This window comes from Bos mutus, chromosome 8 (genome assembly GCF_027580195.1).
Source record: "Bos mutus isolate GX-2022 chromosome 8, NWIPB_WYAK_1.1, whole genome shotgun sequence".
In the NCBI taxonomy this organism is placed as follows: domain Eukaryota; kingdom Metazoa; phylum Chordata; class Mammalia; order Artiodactyla; family Bovidae; genus Bos; species Bos mutus.
The window spans coordinates 15,702,674-15,723,099 of record NC_091624.1 but is presented as its reverse complement, the minus strand read 5'-3'; the positions used below and the strand labels follow the sequence as shown (position 1 = coordinate 15,723,099).

Sequence of the window (20,426 nt, the reverse complement as noted above, 5' to 3'; positions counted from 1 at the left end):
GAATAAACCAGTATGTGCTAGGGATTGCAATATATATTTAACTTTCCTCAATCCATTCAATAACCCCTGGAATAGGTATTACAGTAAAGTGAAAGTGTTAGCTGCTCAATTGTGTCTGACTCCTTGTGATCCCCTGGACTGTAGCCCTCAAGGCTTCTCTTGGCCGTGGAATTGTCCAGGCAAGAATACTGGGGTGGGTTGCCATTCCTTTCTCCTGGGGATCTTAAGTCCTCTGCATGTGAACAGATTTGAATATGCGTTCCACCAGCGTCAGGAATGAGTGGAACTGTAGCTTGCCCTTTGTCTCTTATTGCTGATGATCCTTTAGTTCTACCATCTCCCACCCCCCTCCCTCTTCCAGTCAGTAACTCTTCTTGCCTGTTAACGCCATACCAGCCGTTGTATGCCAGCCATTGTGCCATACTATTACTGTTTTCAGGGTACTGTACTGTAAGATTAAGAATGTTTTATTTTCTGTGTTTGTTTTTAATGTATTATTTGTGTGAAAAATATTATAAACCTATTACAGTACAGTACTATAGAGCCGATTGTATTAGTTGAGTACCTGGCCTAACTTTGTTGGACTTACGAATAAATTGGACTGAACAAATGAGCTCTCAGAATGGAATTTGTTCCTATGTGGGACTTACTGTATTAGCTACAGTTTACAGATGAGGAGATGTGGTGTTGGAGAATACTCTTGAGAGTCCCTTGAACTGCAACAAGATCCAACCAGTCCATCCTAAAGATCAGTCCTGAGTGTTCACTGGAAGGACTGATGTAGAAGCTGAAATTCCAATACTTTGGCCACCTGATGCGAAGAGCTGACTCATTTGAAAAGACCTGATGCTGGGAAAGATTGAGGGCAGGAGGAGAAGGGGACAACAGAGGATGAGATGGTTGTATGGCATCACCGACTCAATGGACATGAGTTTGGGTAGACTCTGGGAGTTGGTGATAGACAGGGAGGCCTGGCGTGCTGCAGTCCATGGGGTCACAAAGAGTTGGACACAACTGAGTGACTGAAAACTGAACTGAACTGAACTGAACAGATGAAGATCCTGAGGCTAAAGTTTGCACAGCCAGGGAGTGGGGCAGACAAGATTCTAACCTGTGTCTGTCTGACTCCATAACCCCTGACCTCTCCATTGGGCAGGAGAGATGCCAGATGAGTGACTCAGGAAGTAGGATCAAAGGTTCCCCTCTTTCAAGGCAAGTGTCCTTTCATACCAAGTAGCTAGTAAATGAGCTAGGCCGTCTCATTTATTATTGTCTGGATATCTTGTGTTGGATTCCATGTGCCAGTAGAATGTAAAGACGCAGCATTTTATTTCGTTTTAATAACAGGACATTTAGAGCCGATTTGCCCAATAAGGGTCTAATTTCCATTCTTCAGTCCACATGACTGATGCCTATGTCTGACCAACATAAGCCCTCCTCAAACAATATGAAACAAATCAGGGTAATTTCCTACTCACAACAGTGAGAAATGATCAGCTATTCCTTCTCTTTCTGAGCACATCTGCTGAACTTCACTGAGTTATAAGCTGGTGATTGTCAGTTCAAAAGAGATGAGACCAGAGAGGTCGATACACAGAAAAATGCAGAATTCAGAAATCACTTACTTAAAGACATGTATAGCTGATTAAAACATTTTTTTAAATTATTGAGTATAATTGACATATATAGCCTTGTATTAGTTTTAGGTGTATAACATGAAGATTTGATATATGTACATATTGTGAAATGATTACCACAATAAGTTTAGCTAACATTCATCACCACACAGTTATAATTTTTTTTTCTTATGATAAGAACTTTTAAGATCTACTCTTGGGAATTTCCTGGTGGTCTAGTAATTATTACTCTGTGCTCTCATTGCCAAGGGCCTGGATTCGATCCCTGGTTGGGAACTAAGATCTCACAAGCCACGAAGCACAGCCAAAATAAATAGATAAAAAATGTTAAAAAATATTTATTTTGTTTGCAGTTTTCAAATATGCAATATACTATTGTTAACTGTAATTGTCTTGTGGTATATAACATCATATAACTGGAAGTTTGTACCTTTGACCACCTTCATTTGTTTTTCCCATTCCCTTCCTCTGCCTCTGGTAACCACCAATCTGTTCTCTGTTTCAATGAATTTGGTCTTTTTAAGATTTAGCATATAAGTGAGATCATATGGTATTTATTTATCTTTCTCTATCTGACTTATTTCACTTAGCACAATGCCCTCAAAGTCCATTCATGTTGTAGGACATGGAAGGACTTCCTTCTTTTATACGGCTGAATAATATTCCGTTACATATATATCTCACATCTTTTTAATCCATTAATCTATTGATGGACATGTTGTTTTCATATCTTGGCTCTTGTAAATAATGCTGCAATGAACATAGGGATGAAAATATATTCTTGAGATAGTGATTTTATTTCCTTTTCACAAATGCCCAGAAGTAGAATTGCTGGATCCAGTTGATTTTCATTATTTGCTCTGTTAATGGTCTATAAAGTCACCATGAAAACTGAATTAGTGATTGTTGTACATTCAGAAAACGAAGATCATGGCATCTGGTCCCATCGCTTCATGGGAAATAGATGGGGAAACAGTGGAAACAATGTCAGACTTTATTTTTTTGGCCTCCAAAATCACTGCAGATGGTGATTGCAGTCATGAAATTAGAAGACACTTACTCCTTGGAAGGAAAGTTATGACTAATCTAGATAGCATATTCAAAAGCAGAGATATTACTTTGCCAACAAAGGTCTGTTTAGTCAAGGCTATGGTTTTTCCAGTGGTCATGTATGGATGTGAGAGTTGGACTGTGATGAAGGCTGAGCGCCAATGAATTGATGCTTTTGAACTGTGGTGTTGGAGAAGACTCTTGAGAGTCCCTTGGACTGCAAGGAGATCCAACCAGTCCATCCTAAAGGAGATCAGTCCTGGGTTTTCATTGGAAGGATTGATGCTGAGGCTGAAACTCCAATATTTGGCCACCTCATGCGAAGAGTTGACTCATTGGAAAAGACTCTAATGCTGGGAGGGATTAGGGGCAGGAGGAGAAGGGGATGGCAGAGGATGAGATGGCTGGATGGCATCACCGACTCAATGCACATGAGTTTTAGTGAACTCTGGGAGTTGGTGATGGACAGGGAGGCCTGGCGTGCTGCGATTTATGGGGTTGCAAAGAGTCAGACATGACTGAGCAACTGAACTGAACTGTGCTGTTGCTCCTATGAGAAATACAGGGTTAGGTTCTTTCAAGCCTCTGGTCACAACATTTTCATCAATCGATCAATATACAACCTTGTTGTAATGTGTTTCTGTTCAGAAACATCTTACTTAATATATAGTGCTGATTCATTAACATCGAACTCACAGCCAAAAGCACCATAAATCACGCCTGGATGAAGCTTATCTAACTTGTATTTTCTCTGTAAGGCACATCATCACAGCTTTCTGTGGTTTGGAACATCAGATAGCACTTTAGCACTGCTCTTCGGGCTCATTTTAAACAGTGAAATCATAAGCACAAAATCATAACCGAAAGCACAAAAAAAATGTGAAAAAAACGTGGCTAAACAGACCATGAAAAGGACACTTGTTTACAGTCTAAGAGCTGACACACGACCCCAGCTGGGAATGTTTGTGTAACAGTTTGCTAGGGCCGCCATAACAACAACAAGTAAAAACTAGGCGGCTAAACAACAGAGTTTCATTTTCTCACGGTCCTGGAGCTGGAAGTCTGGGATCAAGGTGTTGGCAGGCTTGGTTTCTCCTAAGGCCACTGTCCTTGGTTTGTAGACGGTCACCTTCTTGCTGCAACCTCACATGATCTCTGTGTCTGTCTGTGTGTCCCAAATCCGTTCATATGAGGACACCAGTCAGATTGAATTAGGATCCACCCTAACAACCTCATTTTAACTTAACTACCTCTTTACAGGCCTAATCTGCAAATAACAGTCACAAAATGAGTCACATTCTCAGATTAGGGCTTCGATTTATGAATCTGGGGGGACCCAGGATAACCCACAACCATATATATCAGGGAACTCAAATTTTTTGCTGCTCTGCAATTATCTGTGAATGAGCTCTATAGCCGTGTGAGCCTTGATTTGGGGGTTCTAGATCAATTTTAGTAGCTAGGTGAATTCATAAATAAGGAGGAATAATTTGAGAATCATGAAGGTTGATGGCAATTGTACCAACCACAACTATAGAATTAGACTGTTGAATTTTTAAAAATATTTATTTATTTTGCTGCACTGGTCTTAGTTGTATCATGTGGGATCTTTCACTGTGGCACACAGACTGGTTGTGGTCCACAGGTTCAGGAGTTGTCACGCTAGCGGTTAATTGCTCCTCGGCATATGGCATCTTAGTTCCCTAACCAGGGATTGAATCCACGACCCCTACATTCCAAGGCGGGTTCTTGGCCATTGGACCAGCAGAGAAGTTCCTAGACTGTTGGATTTCCTGATACTCGCGAGGCTAAAGCCTGCTACTTGAAGAAGACAAGTTTCTTTCCCGTTTCCTAGGCATAGACCAAAATACGCTGTCTGGGTCAAGTGGAAGGGAGCCAGAGATTTTCCCACCTTGGTAGTCTCCTCCTCCTTCTTGAATTCTTCTCTTTGAGAGAAAGCAAATTTAGTTTTAAAACAAAGAAAAATAGTGCATGTAAAGCTCCTGGCCTCACCCAAAACATTGTAAACCGAGCCATAAATCCTAGGAACACGATGTCTGCACACTTTGTAGCTTTCTAGAAAATCTAAGCCAGACAACAACTGGAGGCATGGAGGGGAATGTCTTACACGCCTCCAATGCTGAGAGGCTCTGCAGTAGGCTCCCATTCGTTTTCTCATTCAGCTCCCATAAAGCTCATGGAATGGGCAAAGCAGCAATTATTGGAGTTCAGAAGGAGACTGAGTTGCTCATGAGATCATCTGGCTGCTTAGGGGGTCAGCCCAGAACCAGGGCCTTTAAACTCCCAAGCTTGTCCTCCTTCTTTGACTTTGAGTTGGAACAAGCTGAATTGGTCCCAGATGTTGATAGCAATGCATCGATGTTTAAGAAGATCAACAGTTGTTTCTAAGCCTTGAGGTGTTTTGAATTCTTTCACTTTTCTACACTCATTTCTTAAGGATCAGAGGGGAATCATGCCACAGAGGGGATGGTTGTCGAGATCCAAAGGTGAGTGAGCCCTGGCCTTCACCACAGTGGAATTCTGAATGTCTAGAGAGTGCTGCCGGAGAAGGCAATGACACCCCACTCTAGCACTCTTGCCTGGAAAATCCCATGGACAGAGGAGCCTAGTAGGCTGCAGTCCATGGGGTCTCGAAGAGTAGGACATGACTGAGCGACTTCACTTTCACTTTTCACTTTTCACTTTCATGCATTGGAGAAGGAAATGGCAACCCACTCCAGTGTTCTTGCCTGGAGAACCCCAGGGACGGCGGAGCCTGGTGGGCTGCCGTCTATGGGGTCACACAGAGTTGGACACGACTGGAGTGACTTAGCAGCAGCAGCAGCAGAGAGTACTGCCCAATAGAGCTAGAAAAGCGAGCCAGGACTTCCTTGGTGGTCCAGTGGTTAAGAATCTGCCTGCCAATGCAGGGGACATGAGTTGTATCCCTGCTCCAGGAAGATCCCACATGCTGCAGGGCAAGTAAGACCATGTGCCTCAACTACTGAGACCGCACATCCTAGAGTCTATAGTCCGTAACAAGAGAAGCCATTGCAATGAGAAGCCTATGCTCCACAACTAGCAAGTAGCTGCCTCTCTCTGCAACTAGAGAAAAGCCCGCAGGCAGCAATGTAGATCCAAGACCCAGAGCAGCCAAAAAAAAAAAAAAAGTGAGCCATATAGGATAACGTCATCTGAAAGCTGAAACAGGTGAAATTAATTTGAGAATACATTTATTTAACCCAATATATCCCAAAATTATCATTTCAACATGTAGTCACTATAAAAATTGTTGATGAGATAATTTACGCTCTTTTATTCCTACTACAATTTTCTTTTTTCAAATCAGGTGTGGATTTTACACCCATAGCACATCTTGATTTGTGCTAATCCCATTGGCAGTGCTCAATACCCACATGTGTGGCTTCCATGTTGGACGGTGCATGTCTAAAGGGACATGCTTCTAAATTAATTTATGTGCCTCCATGGGATGCTGCCCATAATGAAGGGTCTACTCTAACACATCAAGAGATCATTTCTAGGAATTGCTTTCAAAGTCTTTCCAGAGGAGACTTTTAAAAATAAAAATATTTTAATTTTTTGACTCTGCTGGGTCTTCGTTGCTGTACTTGGGCTTTCTCTAGTTGCGGTGAGCAGGGGCTACTCTTCGTTGTGGTGCGTGGGTTTCTCATTGCAGTGGCGTGTCTTGTTTCTAGGGTGCTAGGACTCAGTAGTTGTGGGATATGGGCTTAGCTTCCCTGAGGCATGTGGAGTCTTCCTGGAACAGGGATTGAACCTGGATCCCCTTCATTGGCAGGCAGATTCTTAACCACTAGATCATTGGGAAACCCAGAAGGAGACTTCCCTGGTGGCCCAGACGGTAAAGCATCTGCCTACGATGTGGGAGACCTGGGTTCAATCCCTGGGTCAGGAAGATCCCCTGGAGAAGGAAATGGCAACCCACTCCAGTATTCTTGCCTGGAAAATCCCATGGATGGAGGATCCTGGTAGGCTATAGTCCATGGGGCTGCAAAGAATTGGGCATGACTGAGTGACTTGACTTTCTTTCTTTCTTTTGATTGCACCTAGAAGGGAAGGGCATCCTTGGCAAAGGTAGGAGCATCTTTCTGGGGGCTGGTGAAGGGAGGAGGCCCTGTTCCCTGAGTGGGTATGGTTCTGACATTCTTCAGGTTGGCTTGAATTTTGCTTGGAATGTGAGTTCTGGGAAGGACAACCAATTTTTAGAGCTGATACGCTTGCTCAGCACTGTGTGCTTAGAACTCAATAAGCCAGCCTTTGCACTCTAGGAGCTCATCTCTAGATCAGTGTTTTCTCAAAGTCAAGTGGGCACCAGAGTCACGGTGGGGGTGGGGGTGGCGGTGGGGAGAGGTCTTGTGAAAAATATAAATTCCTTGGCCCCCACTCTAGAGTTCCTGATTTAGTAGGCTTAGGATGTGGCCTGAGAATTTGTGTTTCTAGCAAGATCCAGGCCACCACTACTTAGAAAATCAGACTTTGAGAACCATTGGTCTAGCAGATGAGTAAAGCCATTAGATATTCATTCCACAAACACTCCCAATTTAGCACTTTTTTCAGTGCTACAGATAGAGTAGTGAGCAAGACAAGTGAAGTCCCTTTCTTCAGTGGAGGTTTGGGCAGGGATAACAGATAGTGGTGACATCAGGGATCTGGAGTTGACTGGATAATGACACTCTATTATCTAGTAGGGCTTCCCTGGTGGCTCAGATGGCAAAGGATCTGCTTGCAATGCAGGAGGCCCGGGTTCCATCCCTGGGTCAGGAAGATCCCCTGGAGAAGGGAATGGCAACCCACTCCAGTATTCTTGCCTGGAGAATTCCATGGACAGAGGGGCCTGGTGGGCTACATCCCATGGGGTCACAAGACACAACCGAGCGACTCACACACACACATCATTTCGTAACTGAGGTTCATAAAGCTTGGTAGAACAACTTGGCCCCATTCCCACAGCGAGTTTACATTTTGTCTCTGGTCTGTCTGTTGTTTCATGGTGGTTCCTTTGGTCTGATCCTCTTAGTAACACCCCCTCCTCCAATTGTTCTAGTTAACTTTTCTTGCTCAACTTTAAGATCCCCGATCAACCACCAGATCTTCAGAACAGTCTTTCTCGACTTCCCTATGAGTTTCACTGGAGTATTTATTCAGGATTTAAATCACAGGGTCTGTCACATTGTGGCTGCTTAAGAAAATTTGCTGGTTGAATGAAGGAGTTAATGCACTTAATGGAATCCATGATTGGCTTCTTGACTTATTGGGCTGAAAAGAAGTCATTCCAGGAAACTGGAGAAAGGAGAGAAGCTACCTGGCAATTAAAACCAGAGACAGCCTTGAACTTGGAAGGGTGGAGGCCCAAGGTGGGGACCAGCCATCCTGCACAGACCTGGGATTTGGGTAGATGGGCAGGGGTCATCTTGGGGAGAGACTGTAGAGGTAGATATGGAATCCTGACAAATAAGTTCAGGAAACAGGGAGCCCCTGAATATTTGGGGGCAGCCAAGCCACATGTGGGCTTTCCTGGTGGCTCAGTGGTAAGGATTCCCCCTGCCAATGCAGGAGACACCAGAGATGTAGGTTTGATCCCTGTGTTGGGAAAATCCCCTGGAGAAGGAAATGCAAACTCACTCCAGTATTCTTTTGGGAAATCCCATGGACAGAGGAGCCTGCTGGGCTATAGTCCATGGTGTCGCAGTCAGACACAACTGGCCACACATACACCTTTTTATTTTTATTTTTCTGTTTTGGAGGAAAAACCTCAGCTCTCCAGGCACCTGTGATGGGTGCTTGGGGAGGGGTCAGTAGAAGGAATCATAGCTCAGATTTAAGCCCAAACACATAATGTCAGGGTCAAGTGCTACTTCCTGCTCTTAATAGCACATGACTACGGGCAAGATGGATGGCATCATCGACACATCGGACATGAGTTTGAGCAAGCTACGGGAGACAGTGAAGGACAGGGAAGCCTGGTGTGCTGCAGTCTGTGGGGTCACAAAAGTTAGACACGACTGAGTGACTGAACGACATGGGCAAGACGCATAAACATTGTGAAGTTCAGTTTTGTTCTCTGAAAAACAGGCAAAACCAACCAAACAAAACCAGCTACCGAATCCATTGTGTTGCTTTGAGGATTAAATGATATACTGTAGAGTAAATTGTCTGGGATAAAGTCTGGCACGCAGAAGGCGCTGGCTGTTATTACGGAGATAAGTCTCTTCTTGTCTCCTTTCTCCTTTCCTTCTCCAACTCGTCCTCCTCTCTCCATACATTGCCCACGAGAAGATTTTTAAGGCCTCTTGGCATCTGGGTAGGCGGGATGTCACCAAGGGGCTAAAAGACAGCATCTGGGCATGTCAGGGCAAGGCTTGAGGCCAAGCTGGTCACAGCCTGTGGCATCTGGTTCCATACCGGGTTCCCCGTGGGCGACAAAAGGCAGACCACTCACCTCTTGGTGTCTGGGTTTTGAGGGCTGTATCAGGGGGACCACAGTCCCAGCTGAGCTTCTCCGCTGCTCTCATCCCCTTACTGCTCCAAGTTCTGAATCTCCTCCCAGGAAATAATGTAGCAATTGTGGAGGCCAGCTAGGGGCTGGGGCCAAATCAGAGGAATGCCAGGGAACACACTAATCTCCAGGGAAGTCCCTGCCTGCAGTGAGGCTGCATGGCACTCACCACCACACGAAGCAGAGCAACAAATGACGCTTCAAGAATGAAAAACAAACTTTCCGAGTTCACTTGGCTGCAGAGCCTTTGGGAGACCGAATTATAGTAAAACTAAAAATAAGACTTGGGAGGACCAGTATGCTTTTTTCCTTTAAATGCACAAAAGGTTTCTCTTTTCTACCTGAGAACAATATAATTCCACGGGCACATTTTGCCTTATTTTGTTGCATGGGACTCAGAAAAGCTCAGGGGAGAAAGAGTTCCTGAGATTGTAGCTTGTTGCTGGAAGATCAAACCCAGGGAAAGTTATTTTTATACCTCGTGGGTTTTGTTTTGTTTTTTCTTTCTCCTTTCAGCTGCCTGGTATTTACCCTCACAATTAGGGGGTCTGTCTTGTTAAATAAAGTATTTATTCTTTCTTTCCTTGATTATAAAAGACATACATGTTCATTGTAGAAAATTAGAAACTACCAAAAACAAAAAGAGAGAAAGAGACATCTGCCATTTAAAGACAAGCATGGTTGTATAACTTTGATACACAAAGTACCATATAATGGTACTGTATATGCTCCAACTACCATTCCTTGGCTAGCGTTGTAAATATTTTCTCCCAGTTTTTGCTTTTTCACGTTTCTATATTGTATTTTGAGGGACAGAAGTTGTTGAACATATCAATTTGATAAAGGCTAATGCTTTTTTAGTGTCTCCGATCTAAGAATTCCCTCTCTACCCTGAAACCATCAATAATACATTCTATATTTTTTTGGTAAAACATTGTAAAGTTTTGCTTTTCATTTTAGTCACTAAAATACCCAAAACTGGTTTTTTGGTAAGGGTGACTTAGATATCAAGACTTTTGTTACACCTTCTGTGTGCACAACTGATCGTCCCATGACCGTTTATCGAATAGTCCATGTCTACCTGCTGGCCTGCCATGAAAGTCTTTGCTATTTTCAGTTCAGTTCAGTTCAGTTCAGTCGCTCAGTCGTGTCCGATTCTTTTCGACCCCATGAGTCGCAGCACGCCAGGCCTCCCTGTCCATCACCAACTCCCGGCGTTCACCCAGACTCATGTCCATCGAGTCAGTGATGCCATCCAGCCATCTCATCCTCTGTCGTCCCCTTCTCGTCTTGCCCCAAATCCTCCCAGCATCAGGGTCTTTTTCAATGAGTCAACTCTTCTCATGAGGTGGCCAAAGTACTGGAATTTCAGCTTTAGCATCATTCCTTCCAAAGAAATCCCAGGGCTGATCTCCTTTAGAATGGACTGGCTGGATCTCCTTGCAGTCCAAGGGACTCTCAAGAGTCTTCTCCAACACCACAGTTCAAAAGCATCAATTCTTCAGCGCTCAGCCTTCTTCACAGTCCAACTCTCACATCCATACATGACCACAGGAAAAACCATAGCCTTGACTAGACGGACCTTTGTTGGCAAAGTGATGTCTCTGCTTTTGAATATGCTATCTAGGTTGGTCATAACTTTCCTTCCAAGGAGTAAGTGTCTTTTAATTTCATGGCTGCAGTCACCATCTGCAGTGATTTTGGAGCCCCCAAAAATAAAGTCTGACACTGTTTCCACTGTTTCCCCATCTATTTCCCATGAAGTGATGGGACCAGATGCCATGATCTTCGTTTTCTGAATGTTGAGCTTTAAGCCAACTTTTTCACTCTACATAGGTGTGTTTCTAGGCTCTGTTATCTCCCAATTGGCATATATGTCTCTCCACATGTGGATAGTGTCCTATCTTAACTTTCATAATTTTATTTATTTATTTTAATTGGAGGATAATTACTTTACAATATTGTGGTGGTTTTTGCCATACATCAGTATGAATTGGCCATAGGTATAGATGTGTCCCCTCCATACTTTCATAATTTTATAATAAGCTCTGATATTTGGAAAGGCAAGTTTTATTATTTGTTATTCTTCAGAATTGTCTCAATTACTATTGGCCTTTTGCTTGTGGTCATACATTTCGAATGAGATGTTCAAGGTCCCTTGAGAACTCTGCTGGTATTTTGATTTCAATTGTATTGAATCTGTAGATAAGTTTGGGGATGTTTGACATCAATCTATGGAAACTTTCTATCTGTGAACATAGTCTCTTATCTATGAACTCTCTCTTTCCATTTAAATATTTTAAAATGTCATCTAATAAGTTTTATAGCTTTATTCATAAAGATTTGCACAATTTTTGTTACAATCATTTTTGCTATCATGGTAAATTGTATTTTTTAAATTGTATTTTCAACTGACAAGTGTTGGGTTATAAAAGTATAATTATTTTAAATGAAATTTTTTGAGTTTTGTTTGATAACAATTTTTCTGAATTTCTTGTTATTTCTAATAATTCATAGTTTTTCATTGATTTTTTGTAGATATTCATATAATTTGGGAATAAAGATAATTTTTATACTTTAAAAAAATTTGTATTGTCTAATTGCATGAGGTAGGACCTCTAAAAGAAATCAAATTTAAACCAAAATAGCTACTTCTTTGCTGACTGTAAAGGAAATTCTTCTAATAACTCACCATCAAGTATGATATTTATTTTGGATTTTTGTAAATATCCTTTTTTCAAGTTAAGGAAATTTCTTTCTATTTCTGGTTTGCTAGTTTTTTTTTTTTCCCCAAACACTTACTAGTGTTGAAGTTTTAGAGAGTTTTCTATGTCTCCTCATATGATATTGTGATTTCTCTCACTTAATACATTATGACGATGAGTAGCATAATAAATCAACAGCACCCCACTCCAGTACTCTTGCCTGGAAAATCCCATGGACGGAGGAGCCTGGTAGGCTGCAGTCCATGGGGTCGCTAGAGTAGGACATGACTGAGCAACTTCACTTTCACTTTTCACTTTCATGCATTGGAGAAGGAAATGGCAACCCACTCCAGTGTTCTTGCCTGGAGAATCCCAGGGACGGCAGAGCCTGGTGGGCTGCCGTCTATGGGGTCTCACAGAGTCGGACACGATTGACGCGACTTAGCAGCAGTAGCAGCAGCATAATAAATATCTGCTTTAAGCCAACATAGCATTTCTTAGATAAACCACATTTGGTCATGTATATGATCTTTCTTTATAATTTCTGGAGTTTACTTGCTAATATGTTGTTCAGGGGTCTTAGTTCCCTGACCAGGGATGGAATTCTTGCCCCTGCAGTGGAAGCACAGACTCCTAACCACTGGACCACCAGAGAATTTCCTGTAATTACCTGTTCTCAGTATTAAGTTAGAGCTTGTTTTTGCGACCAGTGGGCCTGTCAGTTCTTTATGGGTTGGTTTTCAATTATAGATTTAATATCTTCAATGGTTAAAGGAAAAGCCAGGTTTTCTAATTTTTCAGACAATTTTGGTTGATTACACTTTTTTTTTTGGCTACACCGTGCAGCATGAGGGATCTTAGTTCTTCAACCAGGATGGAACCCATGCAGAGTCCTAACCCCTGGACTGCTTTGGAATTCCCTGATTATGCTTTTCTAGCTTGTCTGTTTTTACATTTATTGGCAGAAAGTTTTTCAGAGTATTTCTCGTCTTCTTCCATTCAGTTCAGTCCCTCAGTCGTTTCCCACTCTTTGCAAACTCATGGACTGCAGCACGCTAGGATTCCCTGTCCATCACCAACTCCCGGAGCTTGCTCAAACTCATGTTCATCAAGTTGGTGATGCCATCCAACCACCTCACCCTCTGTCATCTCTCTGCCTTCAATCTTTCCAAGGGTCTTTGCCAATGAGTTAGTTCTTCACATCAGGTGGCCAAAGTATTGGAGTTTCAGCTTCAGCATCAGTCCTTCCAATGAATATTCAGGACTGATTTCCTTTAGGATGGACTGGTTGGATGTCCTTGCAGTCCAATGGACTCTCAAGAGTCTTCTCCAACACCACAGTTCAAAAGCATCAATTCTTCGGCGCTCAGCTTTCTTTATAGTCCAACTCTCACATCCACATGACTCATCTTTTTAATTTCTACCTATCCATGATTTCCCCCTTTTATTATTCTTAATCTTATTTATTTAAGCCTTGTCATTTTTTTTCTTGACCATTCTCACTGAAAGTTTATCAGTTTTATTAGACTTCATAAAAAACCAATTTCTGTTGGGGCTATCTTATTTTTATCTTTTACTTCATTAATTTCTGCTCTTATTTTCATTTCTTTCCTATGTCTGCTCTCCTTGGGTTTATCCTGTGGTTGTTTTTTTAATCCTTAAATTAAGTATTTAGCTCATGGCATTTCAACCTTTCTTCTTTGCTCAACTAATCATTTAAGGTTACGTATCCTCACTGAGTGTTGATTTAGCTGTGTTCAATCCATTTTGATACATAACGTTTTCATTGACAACCAGTTCTATCTATGTTCTAATTTCTACTTTAATTCTTTCCTTGATCTTTGACTTCTGTAGAAGTATGCTCATAAATTTCCAAAACCATAAGATTCTTTGTTATCTTTTCATTATTTATTTTCAACTGAATTGCTCTGTGGTCAGAGAATGCAGCATATGTGCTGTGCTTGTGGATTTTGTTGGACTTGGTTGATGGTTTGGAAGACAAGTTTTCATGTTTTAAGTGAAAAACATATGGCTGGCCCTTTATATACATAATCTTGAATCTTCCCAATTCTGACTCCAAATAAAAAAGAATATTTATTGAACAGACAAGAAAATTGAGGCTCAGGGAAGTAAGCAGAAAAGGCAAGAGTTAATTCAGGTTAGTTTAACTCAAAACTGTTTTTCTATTCATGTAATAGCTTACTCTGTAATTTGGAAAATAAGGTAAAATAATAATAATAATCAGATTATTATTGTTATTATATAACTACAATAATATTCATACGAAGAAAATATGAACTTAAGGGCTCTCTAGGTATTTCCCCTTTTAATCCTAGTGTTCACTCTTCTTTAATTTCTTCATTCATTCACTATATTGAGGCTGGGGCCAGATAATTGGGCCAGGCTCTGGATCTAAACCTTGTTCTGAGAAATCCATGTCCTAGTTGGACGGTGAAGTGAACTTGTCTTACTTTCCCCTAACATGAATCATAGCATTGGTGGGATCATTTGTTCTTTTAAGCAAAACTCTCTTAGAAAACACTTGGAAGAAAGAAAATGTGGATTAAATAGAACTGCTACTTCTGGGCTGGTGGTCATGGTAACAATTCCAAAATCATTGCTGTGTCTTAGGCCCCTGCCCTTTCCAAGTCTCTCCTGCCTCCTGGCCCCAGGTGTGCCTGCGGCCTCCGTCTTTAGCATTCTCCTAGGAAGTTGCACCCAGTCCCATCACTGTGGCTTCCTCATGGATGCTGGCTCCCCCAGACTGGTGTCCCCAACCCCAATCTTGCCTCTACTTCTGGTCTTAACTGCCCCCTGCCTCTCTGCCAAGGATGCCATTTACCCTTGACCTTTGAGAGTGAACTGAAGACAGTGAAGGTCGTTGAGCCCAGGGATGAAGGCAGAGGCTGCTTCTCCTGTTTTCCTCTGGCCACTTCCACATCCCTCCGTGCAGCCCCCCTCTCCTCTCATGCCTCTGCTCTTGTTTCCAAGAGGCTGAGCCCTTTTCTCTTACAGCAGGTATCTCAATCATCTTTCCAAAGCATCTTGCAAAAAAATCATTCTTATCTCTGCTTTGTAGATGAAGAAACTTGAAGCTGAAAGTTTGTCCATGGTCTTCTTGGGGATGCAAACTCAGGTCTACCTTCAGGTGGGTGTTCTTTCTCTCCATTCTGCTGTTTGGGATGACTGAAAATACTATTCCTACAGCTGCTAAGCAGTGAGCGCGGGCAAGGCACTGGCTTTCTGTGGACCATAGTCCCTTCATTTTCAGGTGGAGGTGGTCATATCTACCTTCTCTTTTCATAGAATTGTTGGATATTGCAAAGCAACTGGAAAGCTCTGTTTAGAAGACAACAAATGTAAAGGCTGGTTTCAAGGTCCAACTCCGCTTCGCACATACTCTCTGCCCAAATCTGGGTAAGTCTCTGAGGATGGATCCTCTTTATGGGATGGAGCCTTTTACTTTCTCTAGGTTTGTTATGTGTGCGTGTCTGGGTCCTGGGAGGTAGAGAAAGCAGCCAAGGCAGAGAGCTGAGGTGGAGAGAGAAAGGAGAATTTGGGAAATTGCAAAGACTTCTTGAAGGACAAGGAGGCCTGGCGTGCTGCAATTCAAGGGGTCACAAAGAGTCAGACACGACTTAGCGACTGAACAACAAGGATTTCTGTGGCTGGACTAGAAAGAATGGGGAAGGAGTGAGAACTGAGGCTGGGAGGCCAGCAGGTCCAGGTGCTGAGCTAAAGAGCTTGACTTTTAATCCAAAGACAATGGGAAAACAGTGAAGGCATTTTAAGCAGTGATGTTGATGACAATAATAATCGTGCTGCTGCTGATAGCTAATATTTATTAAGTGCTCAGCATCCCTTCACTAACTTATAACACAAACAACAACAACAAGAAATAGATACTATTGCTATTTTCTTCTTAGAAGAGGAAGCTAAGGTTCAGAGATGTCAAGTAACTTACCCGAGGCCTCACAGATGGTCTGTTAAGGCTGAGACTTCAAGCCCAGGGATCTTTGTCTGTTTTTTGGCAGTAGAGCTTGCGGGATCTTACTTCCTTGTCTAGGGATTGAACCTGGGCCCCAGCAGTGAAAGCTCTGAGCCCTAAGCACTGGATATGGTTCATGCGTGCTCAGTCGTGTCCGATTCTTTGTGACCCCATGGACTGTAGCTCACCAAACTCCTCTGTCCATGGAATTTTCCAGGCAAGAATACTGGCGTGGGTCACCATATCCTTCTCCAGAGGATCTTCCCTACCCAGAGATCAAACCCACGTCTCTTGTGTCAGGCAGATTCTTTACCACTGGACCTCCTGCAAAACCCTAACCACCTAAGCACTAGAGAATCACCCAGAGATAGATCCCTGTCTTAACCATGACTTTCTCCTTGGTGATCAGAACTGAAGTGTACTACCCTGCTGGATTTTTTTTGGTTTGCTTTTTAGGAGGTAATTCTGTGTGGAGGCTGAGAGGACTGGTCTAGGCAAAGGAGGATGGTGGCCTTCATCAGAGGGGCAGCTGTGGAACTGAACACATCTGACATGCCTTCAGACACCAGAATGAACAGTACATTGACCCATGCATTCAGCAGCTAAAATGTGCCAGGTCCGGAAGTGGCCAGGCCTTGGCAGGGGGTGGTCTGGCAGGGTTGGGGGTCGGTGAATGAGAAGGAAGTGACTTCACCAGATAAGGAGTGTTCTTCCTGAAAATGAAAGTGCAGCCCACCCCCGTGCCTGGAACCTTCCAGTCATCTCCCCTCCAGCCCTACTGCTGGTGGGAGGTATGGGCCAAGTAGAACAGGGGCCTCCGGCAGCTCCCACCCCGCTGTGACGGGCTCCCTTTTGGCAGGGGATGAGGTTTGCCTTGGCTTGGAGTCTTCATTAATTACCCTCCAAGGTTAATTCTGTAAGTGCCAGTAATGACCGCGAGTTAATTTCTCTCTCTCTCTCCTGTCGGCCTTACTTCTTCCAACTTTTTGTTTCTTTAATGGGCCATCCAAGCTTGTTGGAATGTTTACCAAAGCAGGATAGTTAGAGATGTAAATAAATGAATTTACCTTGTCAAAAGGATCTGGAGATAGAATTAAGGCGAGAGGGGGTAATTTACAGATGAATAATTACTTGGAAACTTCAGCAGGGAGACTGCTGGGGTTCTCTAATTATTTATCTTCTCTCAATTTTCTCTTCTTTGAACTGCTACCACGGGGGTGGATGGGGGTGGCTTGGGGAGCAGGAGATATTATTTGGGATTTCCCCTCTCAATTGTGAAATACCTTTGGGGGCTGGTGGGATGCAGGGGTGTGTGTGTGTTGGTGGTGGTTGGGCTCCGGGGGGGCTCTGCCAGGATGCCAGTCAAGCCCATTGCAGTTTGCAGCACACACTCATGCCTTCATTTGGATCCTTTTGTTTGCTCTCTGATGGGGATGGCATTACTAGCCCAATTTATGGATGGAGAAACTGAGGTTCCTATGGGTGAACTCAAGCCCCACAAGCCCCACGTGGAAGAGGTGGTATACTGTGGCTCAAATGAGCCTTCTGCTTCTCCCTGGCCCTCCAGCGGCCTCGTATGCCACAAGGAAGACAGTCTGAGGCTGCTCTCACCTGCCTAGCGCCACTTTCTCTGTCCCCCAGACACCCCTGGCTGGCTGAATCCCTTCCCTTTCAAAGCTCTATTGGGAACAACCTGCTCCGTCTTCCCTGTGAGCTGGTGGCCGCGCCCCTTCCTTACGCAGCTCATTTTCCATTTTAAGATTTCCTGTTTGAACTAAAGGGCAAAGATCTCGGCAGTATCAGCCTGGAGCCGGGCTTCTGTGTGTATAAAGGGGAACCTCAGCCCCTGCCCTCTGTTTGTCCACTGGCCTTATCGACGGAGCCCAAGTCCCAAGTTCAGAGGTTCCAGTTCCTTCCCGATTTGCTGGGTAAAGTCCGGCCCTTCCGTGCGGGCAGCCAGGGCGGGTGGCCAGCCTGGAGCCAGCAGTCATTTACGGCCGGGCAGTGCTTCCGTCCTGCTGGAGGTTACTGGCTGCAGCAGACAGATGGATGGGTGGCCATGGGGACTTGGTGCCTGCTCTCTTTCCCTTCCTCCCCTTTGCCCTCTGACATGGGCTGACTCCGCAGGGCCCTGCTGGCCCAGGCGGCCTGTCCTCCTCATAGCATCCCTGGGCCTTGTGTGCACATGTGCCGCTCCTGCACCAGCATACGCTCCCCGCCAGTGCCAGGAGCACCACTTCTCAGTCCTTTCCCAGAGAGAGGCACTTAACTGGTGCCGTTTTTATGGGGGATAATAAGAACTGTTGCTGGCAGAACAGCCTGCTAGTTCCAAGGTCCTTTCATCTCCTGTCTCATCTGATCTGTGGGACAGTCAGGAGTCATCCAGATAGTGATCGCCTGTTTTTTTCCAGATGAGCGATCAGAGCTCAGAATCAATGATTTCATTCAATCAGACTTGTATTCAACAAGAGGTTCTAGGGAACTCCTGTCTCCCAGGCACTGGGGACCAGAGGAGACAGTGATGCAGGCTCTTTTCAGGTTGTTCACACAGTCAGCAAACAGAATTGATGATTGCAAGGCTTGTCAGACGAAGCAGTCTGGGGTGCTGTGGGAGCAGGGGCTCAGGGTGTGGGGTGAGGGCCCAGGAAATGCTTTCACAAGATTTGTCCAAGTTTGCTGAGATGCACAAGGAAGCCGGGAGAAGGGTGTGGCTCTTAATGGTACGGATGGGACGTTTCCGAACTACCAGCCTCTGGGCACCAGCGATACACGAGGGTCCTTCTACATAGACCCCCGAAGACTGTAAGTCTCTTCTCTGGAATGTCAGCCCCCCAAGAGGAGGCGCTTCATCTCTTTTGTGGACAGCTTTATCTCCAGGGCCTGAAGTGGAGCCTGGCCCAAGGCCCTCGATAAATATTTACTGTTGAATGAATAGATACACATGCACACCCAGGTGCGTGCCGGTCACCCTCTGTCTCAGAACTATAGAATCTACAAGCTGAAGGACGCTTCTAGAGAACTGCTAGCTGGGAACAGAGCCAGAGTCATGGAGACCTGACCTGAGTCTCTGCTACTTCCCCCAAAGGCCATGGGACTAGGCGTTGGTGTGGGAGCACCCAGGTTCTGGTCTCATTTACACCTTCCCGACTTGGGTGACCTTCCTCTCCTCCCCACACATGGAAGGTCCCGTTGGCTGACCTCAGGAAACCCCTTCCTGCTCCAATGTTTGGCGAGTCTGGGAATAGACCAGTGGCACTAGGCAGGAATTCCTCTGAGATGAAGAGACGCCTTCTCTTTGCAGTCTGAGAAGGCAGTCTGGTTGCCCTTTGCCAGACCTTGTGGCCAGAAAGATGCCTGGCTTGTGGTCACAGCTGCCCGCCCTCTGGACTCTGGCTCGCCTCCCCACAGGCCTGCCTGCTGCTGGCTGGGATGGGAAGGGGTGCCGCCTGTCCACCCGCCCATGTGGCCACCCCCACCCCATTCCCCTCTCCAGAGTGAAATGTCTGGGGCCCGAGGAGCCTGGGGCCATCCTGGGGCCCGTCCTTTTGCTGTTGTTGCTATTATTCAGTTGTGTCCAACTCTTTGTGACCCCGTGGACTGCAACACGCCAGATTTCCCTGTCCTTCACCATCTCCCAGAGTTTGCTCAAATTCATGTCCATTGAATCAGTGATTCCATCTCGTCGTTTGTCATCCCCTTCTCCTCCTGCCCTCAACCTTTCCCAGCATTAGGGTCTTTCCCAAAGAGTTGGCTCTTCGCATCAGGTGGCCAAAGTATTGGAGCTTCAGCTTCAAAGCACCAGTCCTTCCAATGAATATTCAGGACTGATTTCCTTTAGGATGGACTGGTTGGATCTCCTTGGAGACCAAGGGGCTGAGGACAGGCCCTCATTCCTCCTGTTCTCCTTCCTCCCTTGTGGATGCTGATCTGTGGTATCATCGGCAGCAGGATTTTTCCTGAGCCTCAGAGACTACAGCCTTGCTGGGAAAGACCTGTAGCTCTTGAGAGACCCTCAGCCTGCAGCCAGCATCCTCCATGGGAGGCAGTGCTTACGATGGGAAAAGATGCTCCATCTGCCTGCCCACCAGCCAGTTTCTCCCACCCTGAGCCTTTCTCAGTGGCATCAATTTCCCTTCATTATTTTTCTTTCCCTTTTCCCATGACATTGTACTTTACTCTTCCCTCCTCCTGGGAGGGGACCTGGGACCGTGGAACTTGAAATGAGCAAGAACAGGGAACCATTCAATCCCAGCCTTGCTACAAAGCTGGAGTGTGACTTGAGCCTCAGGTTTTTCATCTAGAAAACAATTATTTCTTCCCAGGCTTGTCCTGAAGATTCTATGAGATAATAGTGTATGTGAGCCTCCGGGCAGGTAATAGCAGCGAACAATACCATAGAATTAGCTCTGTGCTAGCATTGTTTTGATCGTTCCACAGTTCTAGAAGGCAGGTACTACTTACTCCCATTTTACAGGTAGGTGAAGTTGTGGCCCAAGGTCAGACAGGTTGTA

At 44.6% G+C, this 20,426-nt stretch overlaps 1 long non-coding RNA gene across 1 annotated transcript in view; it reads left to right on the top strand.

The window, feature by feature from the left end:
• The window catches only part of LOC138988952 (uncharacterized), a 48,706-nt gene extending 31,660 nt beyond the window's left edge, over positions 1 to 17,046 (top strand). The window contains exons 5-7 of the long non-coding RNA XR_011465221.1: positions 15,007 to 15,075; positions 15,234 to 15,344; positions 16,372 to 17,046. This is a non-coding gene — a long non-coding RNA (uncharacterized lncRNA). The remainder of the gene's footprint in view (positions 1 to 15,006; positions 15,076 to 15,233; positions 15,345 to 16,371) is intronic.
• The last annotated feature ends 3,380 nt before the right edge of the window (positions 17,047 to 20,426 follow it).